The sequence below is a fragment of the Tupaia chinensis genome, unplaced genomic scaffold (assembly GCF_000334495.1).
Source record: "Tupaia chinensis unplaced genomic scaffold, TupChi_1.0 Scaffold000365_1, whole genome shotgun sequence".
NCBI lineage: Eukaryota > Metazoa > Chordata > Mammalia > Scandentia > Tupaiidae > Tupaia > Tupaia belangeri.
The window spans coordinates 230,523-241,241 of NW_006159862.1; the positions used below are offsets into that span (position 1 = coordinate 230,523).

General features: G+C 40.1%; 1 pseudogene; it reads right to left on the reverse strand.

The window, feature by feature from the left end:
- Positions 1–1,800: 1,800 nt before the first annotated feature.
- LOC102497835 (cellular nucleic acid-binding protein pseudogene) lies at positions 1,801–2,704 on the reverse strand (annotated as a pseudogene).
- Between the last annotated feature and the right edge of the window lie 8,015 nt (positions 2,705–10,719).

Consider the following 10,719-nt stretch of genomic DNA (forward strand, 5'->3'; position numbering starts at 1 on the left):
TCTCTCTCTCTCTCTCTCTCTCTCTCTCTCTCTAGTAAGCACATGTATCCTCTGGCAATAACTTGTTTAATACATACATTTATTTGCTTAGATACAGTAAATCATTAATGTTCTTTCTTTTGCTATTCGTTATAGACATACAGATATAACATGCTGCTATTAAATCGCTAATTGAAGTTTAATGAATTAATGATTTCTATGAATGTCTATATTTCTATTTAATCATCTGTTTAGTTACATACACATTTGTAAATATCATGTTTTTGTGCCTAACCTATGCTTGGAATATATAATACCCATGTTTCCACTTGTAATTTTTTTGTTCTTTTTTGTTTTAATTTGCCAAATGGTATGTGTGCTTGCTGCAGAGAGACAGAAAGAGAGAAGTGAGAAAGACACCCCCCACCCGTGGGGGATGGTCACACTGCAAAGTCTTCTCTTCCATTTCTCCTTTGTTTTAGGATTTTTGAGCACATATGCACAAATGCCAGCATGGTTTTCAAGCTGCCAGATATGGGACTGCAACTGCTATTGGCCAGCTAAATCTGGCTGCTGCTTCTCATGGTTAATGAAATGAGAGGCAGAAGCTGGAAAAGAAGGGAGTTTTCTTCTGTAACCAGTTACCAGAAGACAACCAAGGGACCAGCAGATGATGTAATGGTTACGTCGCTGGACTCCCACTGGCGGACCACAATTCAAGTCCTGGACCCGAAAGCCTGAAACACGCTAGGCACATATTTTTGCATACCCAAAATCTCAAAAGCATAATGGAGGAGAATGGAAGACAAGGGATTGAAGCATCATTGCCATCTCTCCTGGGGGGGGAGGGGGATTTCTTGTTTTCTGTCTCTCTTTTTTTTGTTTTGTTGTTGTTGTTGTTGTTGTTGTTGTTTTTTGGAGAGGTTTTTTTCTATAGGGTGTGTGCGCTCGCCAGACAGAGAGAGACAGAGAGATAGAAAGCAAGAAATCACCCCCCAGGGGGGGATGGCCACGCCGCAATCTCTTCTCCTCCATTCTCCTCTTGGGATCTTGGGCAAGCACACACCCGCGCCCAACGTGAGTGTAAGCCACTGGGTTTGGGACTTGAACCGCGGTCGACTACATGGGAGTCCAGCGACATAGCCATTACGCTAACTGCTGGTCCCTTGTTTTCTGTCTCTCCAAGTGAGTGCACACACCCTATAGCAAAAATCTCTCTTTAAAAAAAAAATTGTCTTGAAAAAGTATCATCAAACTCTTGAAAAGTTCAATATGCTTTCAGTATTTATAGGTATGAGATACACGCACATGCAAATCATTCCTCGTTAAAGTCAACAGAGTCGATTCCTTTCTCCTGGGTAATTATCCTAATTCCTTCTGTTTTTTTTTTCCCCCTTCCTCCTCCAGCTTTATTGAATAGTTTAACATTACATTTCTATTTTCTAGAACTTCAGTTGCTTTTTCTATCTGCCTTTTAAAAACTGATTACAGCAAATGAAACACAGTTGTCTAAGTGATATAGTATACAAAAATAACATCTTGATTTCTGTGAAAATGCAATTCTCTGCAATTCCTGAATAGCTCCAAATTTTGCTAACTCTGAGCATCGATGTTACTCTGTGTTTTAGATTTTGTCTTTGAAAAAAAATGTGTTCTGAACCTTTGCCATCACCATCTACATGCCCAGCATCAACGCTGGGGTGAAGCTATTTCTTAGGCTTTTATCCCAATTTCTCTCGCATAGCCATGAACACACGTTTGTCTTTTTATTTTGTTTACTTCCACTCAACTGTATGTTCTATGTAGGGCCTGATACAGATGTTACTTGATGTTATTTAATAGCTACTGAGGTCAGACAATCCAAGGCCATCATTATGCTAAAATTAAAGTTATTTATGGAAGTTCATAGACACTTCCAGAATTGGTTTTACCTCCTACATGGGAACATATTCAAGAACCCCATAATGGGTTTACTGATCTGACTCAACTCTTCCCATTCGTCAATCCCTATTCACCAGTGGCGTGGAAAGGGGGTTCTTTAACAACACATTATACATAACACCTCTACCAAACTAAACATAAACTTTTTTTTGTAGTTAAATGCAGAAAATCGTTTCTTTCCACCCCTTTCCTCCGTTTACACGGCAAGTAAAGCTCACTGGCCTGGGAGTAGCCTCTATCTGCCAACCTTAGGCCAGTGAAGAGGATTCAGAGAAAATAATACAACCATCAACCAGAAAAAGGAGGAGTGACAAAGGAAAAGAATTAGGCTGTAGCCTCAGTAGTGCATTCCCGGAGCCAGGTTCCCCGACTTGCCACAGCGATAACAGTTGACTTCTCTCATCTTGCTGCAGTTGATCGCTACGTGACCAGTCTCGCCACACCTGTAGCACTTCACATTGGTGCAGTCTTTTTGAATATGTCCAAATTCTCCACAAGAGTAGCACTTCTGCTCATCCGCAGTCACGAGCCAGATGGCCTGGCTTGCCACAGTTGCAGCAGCACTGCTCTCGCTCGCTCCTCGCAGTCCTTGGCGATGTGGCCACCTCTACCACAGTTATAGCAGGCTTCAGCATCCTCCTGAAGATCACAATCCTTGGCAAGATGACCAGACTCACCACAGCGATAACAGATGTCTGTCGGGCACTCCCGGGCCCAGGGGCCAGAGCGTCCACACTTGAAGCACTCATTGTTGCTCATGGCTGCAGTCAGATCTTTGTTCGCTCTGGGCAGCCCGAGGCGGCTGTGGTGGAGACTGGAGCAGGCCAGGCAGGCAGCGTGCACCACAGTGGCTGTTTATTTTCAGGTCCCTGCCTGTGCCACATGCCTTATCCTGATTCCTTCTAACCCCATTCCTGGTTTCTCATCTGACCATTCCTCAAACAGATCTCCTTATGACCCAGCATTTGACTGAATTGGTTTTTTTTGTTGTTGTTTTTTGTTTGTTTGTTTTTTGTTTTTTGGGTGTGTGTGTGTGTGTGAGTTTTTACTGTAGCGTGCGTGCGCTCGCTCATGAGACAAAGAGAGAGAAAGAGAGAGAGAGAAACAGAAAGCGAGAAATCACCCCTCAGGGGGGATGGCCATGCCACAATCCCTTCTCCTCCATTCTCCTCTCGGGATCTTGGGCACACACACACAGGCGCCCAGCGTGAGTTTAAGCCACTGGTCGGGGACTTGAACCACGGTCGGCTACATGGGAGTTCAGTGACATAGCCATTACACTAACTGCTGGTCCCTGGCTGGATTGTTTTCTTTTGAGGTCCTTTCTAGATTCAAAATGACTTTGGTCTTGGTAAAGCCTTAAACTGGTTGACTTTACAACCATGCAATCCACCATGTGTATCTGAGTTCCTTAATTACCATGTCACTGGCTGGCCCTGTAATTTTTTTGTTCTTCAGGTACTTGTATAATGTCACAGAGTTTATTGCAGATTTTTAACAATAAAAATTAAAATGGCAACTTTATAGGTTTTCTTTCTGAGAGTTCAAACCTATGAAATGATTAATCTCTTATCTAAGATAATATAAGGCTCAGTAACTAAGAATTTTTTATTTGATAATATTTAGCAAATAATAAAATATTATCAGATAATATTGGAATCTGATTTAATGGCACACAGTATATGTATTTAGATGCAACAGAGACTCTCAGTAAACAGTTTCTGTCAAATAGACCAAGTGACAAATGGAAGAATCAAATTTAATGTAGAAGAGTCTTCAAAATTTTATTATAACATAGATTTCAAATGGTCTGTTACTTATTAGCTAGGTTTTGCTTATTGCAGAAAATATGTTTTACAAATAGAGAGTCGCTATGGTTTCATGTGTTCCAAAGTCATGTTAAACAGACTACTACTTTTTTATATTTTTATTTTTATAAAGCAAAAATGACAGATTTTACATTTTTTAGAGAGAGATTTTTGCTATCAGGCACATAAATTCACTGGAGAGACAGAGAGACAGAAAGCAAGAAATCACCCCTGAGGAGAGGCCATGCCATGATCCATTTTCCTCCATTCTCCTCTTGGGGTCTTGGACATGCATGCATATGTGGTGGTGTGAGTTTTAAGCCTGTGGGTCTGGAACTCAAACTGTAGTTAACTACATGGAAATCCAATGACATAACAATTACACCATCTGCTTGTCCAAAAAAAATTGCACATTTTTTTAGAGTTTTTTTTCCTATAGGGCACATGTGTTCCCTAGAAAGACAGACAGAGACATAGAGACAGAAAGCGAGAAATCACCCCCCCGGGGGGATGGTCACGCTGCAATCCCTTCTCCTCCATTCTCCTCTCAGGATCTTGGGCACGCACGCACACGTGCCCAGCGTGAGTGTTAAGCCACTGGGTCCGGGACGCGAACCACGGTCGACTACGTGGGAATCCAGCAACATAGCCATTACACTACTACTGGTCCCAAAATTGGAGATTCTTTAACAGAGAACTTTACATTTATTTGTCTGTTAAATATTTCTTTTCTTTCCCTTCCCACCCACCCACTACCACCTACTTTTACCACCCACTCCCCTCCCTCATAGTCTCTAGTATCTATTATTATCCTCTCTACTCTCATAGCTTCAGATCTTTCCACTTCTTCCAGAGAGTGCAGATATTTTTCTTAAAAATAGGATGTATACTTCTTTGTATACATGTTAACATCCCAAATGCCGAAATACAAAAAAGCAGAAAGTGACTGGACATAAAAATGTATCTGGAGAACAATCTTTTATTCATAGACAATGAGAAGTGAATTTCAAAGAGGTGAATGCAAAATAGAATTAAAGTATGAGTTTATTTTGGTGCAGAATTTTTTAAATCCATGCATAATTTTCTTTTTTTCCAAAGGTTATAAAATTTTTATTTTACTTTATTTTTTAAAATTTATTTTACATTCATTCACTGAACATCATCACAGCATACAAAATGCAATTTCCCATCCAAAATACACTATATAGTGACTTTATCATACATGTTATTGTCAATAAATAATTTTCCGTTTCTTGTTTCATATATACCACCACCCCCCATTTCTCATCCTATGCCATTTCCCACTCTTCTACCACACTGTCTCTGGTATCTACAGTAGCTTTCCATTCCTTTTTTCCCCTCATATTTTATTGATTCACAAAATATCTTAATTAATATAGCTACTTTCAATAGCTAGTCCAGCTGATTTATACATGGGTGTGGACACATGCTTGACTGTAGGAATAAAACTCTTTGAGTAGAATGAATATACTTTTTTTTTTTTTGAGAGGTTTTCGCTATAGGGCGCATGTGCTCGCCAGACAGACAGAGAGAGACATAGAGACAGAAAGCGAGAAATCACTCCCCAGGGGGGATGGTCATGCCACAATCCCTTCTCCTCCATTCTCCTCTCAGGATCTTGGGCATGCACGCACACATGCCCGATGTGAGTTTTAAGCCACTGGGTCCAGGACGCGAACCGCGGTCGACTACGTGGGAGTCCAGCGACATAGCCATTACGCTAACTGCTGGTTCCCAAGAATTGAATATACTTTAAAGTAGCACCTAACTGAGGCTATATAGCTTATCATGGTCATTAAATAGGTATTTTTTAATATATTTTTTAATTTCAAGAAAGGCAGTTTTCACTTTAATAAATCAAAATTTAAAAATGTTAAGAGTACTTCGCTTAAGACGTAAATCAAAAAAACAGGTTAGGATTCTTTACAAATAGTAGGTACATGAACCTATCAACAACTCAAGAGTAGACAAAAATCCTTAACACTGGAAAACAAAAAGCATAGAAGAAAATCAGTGAAGTTTCAGTCAAAAGTCATGAAATTCTATTTTACCAGTTCAGTCAAATGTACTTAATCTATCTTCTGTTGTGGTCCAATATTTTTGTTTAAATTCTGAAAGATAACATTCAGCTCCATACTTGTCCCTACCATTAAGCTGGCCATTTTCCTAGTTGTTTTTGAGCTCTTATTTCTGTGTGTCTGTATTTAATTTTCCTCATATAGCACTCCCTTCAGAACTTCTTGGAGAACTGGTCTGATGCTGGTTAATTCTTTCAGGTTTTGTTTATCTGAGAATGTTCTTGTCTTCTCTTCCCATATGAAGGATAATCTTGCTGAATATACTATTCTTGGTTGAAATTATATTTCACTCAACACTTTGAGTATATTTTCCCATTCTTCCCTTGTTTGCATTGTTTCTGATGAGAGTTCCGCTGTTAACTTGATGGGATATCCCTTGTAGGTAACTTGATGTTTCTTTCTTGCCAATTTTAATATCTTGTTTTTAATCTGTGGTTTTAGTCGATCTGGCTATAATGTGTCTTGGAGAAGATTTTCTTGGGTTTATTTTATTTGGGGTCCCTTGTATTTCTTGAGTGCTTCTCTAGGTTTGGAAAGTTTTCTTGCAGGATTTCATGGAATAGATTATCAATGGCCTTATGAATCTCTTCATCTTCTGGGATACTGATTATCCAGCTGTTTGGACATTTAATGGTATCTAGTATTTCTTGTGGATGAAGGGGAGCTATTCTTTTCCCTTGAGGAGGGGGAGATAGTTTCTTAGTTTCTCATATTTCTTGTGCCTCTGTGGTGAGTTCTATTCATCTGAAGTGTTATAATTTCTTCCTAATTTCTAGTGTAATCCAAGTGTTCAGAGTTGTGCAGAAGGAGGTGATCAAAAATCTCTTTACCATTCCACTTCTTCTCCCTTTGTGTGACAGATTCAGTGGGAAATGAGGAATATGTTGACCCTAATAGTATTCAGATATTTGACTGTGGTTCACTTAGAATATCTAGATACTCAATAGGTGGAGGTTGAGCAGCAAAGTGATGAAGTAAAAGAAAAAGGATAAGAAAACAGAGAAAGAGGGGGGGAAAGAAAAGAGAAAGAAAAAAGAAAAAAAACAGCAACAGCAGAAATTTTATTTTTTTAAAAAAAGCAAAAAATGAAAACCATGCCCTATTGCCTCTCCTAAATGGGAGGGGGGGGAAGAGGATTATTTGTAAGATAAAGGAGGTTCTGAGAGCCAAGAAAGTACTTTACCTTTAAAAAATTGTAAAAAGAAAAAATTTTAAAAGGATATGATAAAGACAGACAGAAAGAGACAGAGAGAAGGATACAGGGGGTTCTTCCACTCGAGGATGGGGTCCGGAGAGTCAATTCCCAGCAGAAAATCTTCATTTCTGAGGAGTCAGTCTCCTTTTCTTTCTATGCATAGTTTCTTTCACAGACATACTGTATATAAACTTTGAAAGACTCCTCATATTATATTGGTTCATTGAAATGTATGTGGGTTACTAGTGGGGGTTGGCCTCCCTGAAAGAAGGCCAGGATCAGAGATTGCACTGAGACCCTCTCCCTAGGGTCCTCCAAAACCCTAACTGATCATTAATGCTTCTGTGTTTTCTCAGTCCTGGCTGTTTGGTGCACTAGGCACCATCTACCCCACACTGCTACTTCTAGTCTACAGTTAGAAGTATGGTTCTGGGGCCAGCATGTGGCATGGTGTTTAAGGTGGTGAACTCCCATATGACCAAACACAGTTCAAGTTCTGAACCTGGTGAGTTGCTTTCTCACATTCCCCACTCTGTCTCTCAGTCTGTCTCTAGTGAGCACATGTGCCCTATAGCAAATTACAAAATATATTAATAATAAATAAAATTGAATAAGTAATTTTTAGATAGGTTTTTTTTCCCCCATTGGGTGTGTATGCTTACCAGAAACACAGAGAGAGAAAGTGAGAAATCACCCCATCAGAAAAGATGGTCAAGCCTCAATCTCTTTTCTTCCTCCTCTTTTCAGAATTTTGAGCATGCATGCACTCCTGCCCAGCATGAGTTTCAAGGTACTGGGTCAGGGGCTCAAACTGTGGTATACTATGTAGGAGTCCAGTGCTTAACCACTATGCCACCTGCTGGCTGCCATAAGTAATTTCTAAAAAACAAAAACAACAACAACAACAAAAAAAAGATTCTGTGTTTGGGGCTTTCAATAGATATCTGCTACTGTCATTCCCTTTCCTCCCCTAGGCAGCATAAGCTCTTCCCAAGCTTCTGCAGGACTTGGAAGATTCCCTGAAGACTCAGCCCTGCAGGGTCTTTGTTTTCTAGTCTAGTGCCAGCTCTTTCAGGGCATCCACAATGACTTTAAACTTTTCTAGAGGCACAAGTGGGCCTTGGAAGCTAACTTCACACCTTCACACCTCACTCGCCCTTCCCCTTCCCCCCAGGAGTATGGCCACTCCACAATCCCTTCTCCTCTCCGGATTCTAGACAAACACACACATGCCTCCCATGTGAGTTTTAAGCCTCTGTGTCTGGGACACAAACTGCAGTCAGCCATGTGGAAGTCCAGTGATATAACAATTATGCCATCTACTGCTTCTTCTTCTCTAGTTTTCCTAGTAGGGACTAAAGCTTCTGAATTAGAAAAATTTTGCTGTCTTAAAAGGGACAGAACCAGGACCAGCAGATGGTGTAATGGTTACATCATTAGACTCCCATATAGTCGACCGCGGTTCGAGTCCTGGCCCCAGTGGCTTAAACTCATACCGGGCATGTGTGCATGCATGCCCAAGATTCCGAGAGAAGAATGGAGGAGAAAGGATTGCAACATGGCCATTCTCCCTGTGGCGGGTGGGAGAGGGTGATTTCTCACTTTCTCTCTCTATGTCTCTCTCTTTCTGGCAAGTGCACGTGTCCTGTAGCAAAAAAAAAAAAAAAAAAAAAACCCTTTCCAAAAAATAAATAAATAAATAGGGGGTGTTATGGTGGATAAAGCAGCTAGATCCCTCATGGCCAACTCTGCTGTTTAAGTTCCTGACCCAGTGGCTTGAAAAATACACTTGCACATATGCATGTGGGCCCAAAAGCTGAAGAGGAGAAAGAAGGAGAATGATTATGTCATGGCCATTCTCCCCAGGAGATGCTTTCTCACTTTCTCTCTTTCTTTCTCTCTCTCTTTCTCTTTCTCTCTGTCTTTGTCTCTCCAGTGAGCACATGAGTCCCATAGCAAAAGTAAAGATTGAAAGAATAAAAAAAGGACAGAGGTACAATTCACAAGGCCTCCCTGTGAACACCAGCAATTTCCAGATTACCAAGCAAGTGTAAAGTTTAAATTTTCTTTTTTTTTTTTTTTTTTGCCTTATGATTAGTAGTTTCTTCATATGTTCTTAAAAGCACTCTTTGGCTAGTTTTCTATCACTCCCTTTTCCATTCCAGTAACTTTTTTTAATATTATTATGTAATCTATCATTTCTTTTTATTTTTATTCATCTTCCATTATATTGGGGAGTCAGTTTTCCTCCTTGATATTCCAGCATTATGTATATAAACTTCCAATGTATTTAGTTGTCTTTTGTATGCCCCAGATCTATACTGGTCCATAGAGTGAATACTCATGAATACTGAAGAATAGTTAACTGAATGACTCTTCCTCATTTCCCTTCAAAATGGCCTCCACTCTGCCCTCAAACTTTGCGTGAGCATTCTATTTTTGTAATTGGAAGATGCAATCAAATTGAATAATGTGCATGCACTGAAAGGAAGCTACAATTAGATTCAGAATCTGTAAAATCAGGGCATATCCCTTGGAATGTAGCCCTGTTTGGGTTTATACAACTGTTTTCCCACTTTGCTACTTGCCTGTGCAGCTTACCTCAAAATCTGCCTGGCATCACTGTCTCCTCCAACTTTTGGTTTCTGGTGAGTCTTCTAAACATTAAGATCCTAGCAGGAATAATTCCCTTATAAGTCCTATCTTTCTTTAAACATTTGTCAGATAAAAGCAGCATTTTATTTACTTACTTTTGAGAGGTTTTTGCCTTAGGGCATGTGTGCTGGCCAAAGAGAGAGAGAGACAGACAGACATTATGAGAGGGAAAGGGGGGATGACCATACCACCACTCTTTCTCCTCCATTCTGCTCCCAAGATCTTGGGCATACATGCACCTGTGCCCAGCTTAAGTTTCAAGCCACTGGGTTTGGGACTCAAACCATGGTAGGCTATGTTGGAGTCCAGCAACTAACCATGTGCTGGTCCCATAAGCAGCATTGTATAACCTGTCAATTTTACTGCATCAACTTTTAATTCACCACTCTCATTTCCTAACTTTGACTATTAGTATCCTTTTCCATTTTTGTCTTGAATCGATTTCATTGTTTTACCTGAGATTCTAGATCTGATCTGTCCAATGCAATAACTGCTAGTCACATATGAGTATAAATGTAGATTCACTGTGCCAGCTGGTGCCATGGTAATTAAGGTGCTGGATTCTCACATGGTCAACTACAGTTCAAGTCCCAAACTGGGCAGCTTGAGAGTCACTCAGAGTACCTGTGCATGCCCAAAGTCCCAGGATGTGAATGGAGGAGAAGGGACTGTGGCATGTCCACACCCATAGGGAATGATTTCTCACTTTCTCCCCTCCGTCTCTCTCTCTCTCTCTCAAGCGAGAGTGCATACCCTATGGCAAACCCCCCCCCCAAAAAAAATTAGACTCAAGTCTTTAGTATCATTAGTCAAATTTCAGGTGTCCAGTAACTGCATATGTCTAGTAGCAACTATATTGAGCAACACAGATATAGAGCATTTCTTTCACCACAGAAACATCTATTGGGCATGTTAATCAACAACTTATGGTTTCATTCTAGCCTTTGTCTTCTAAATCATTTGTATTCTGCTTCTCTGTATGAAATTCTCTTTATTTATATTGCCATATGAATATTTTTATTCCTTTAATTTATTGAGATAG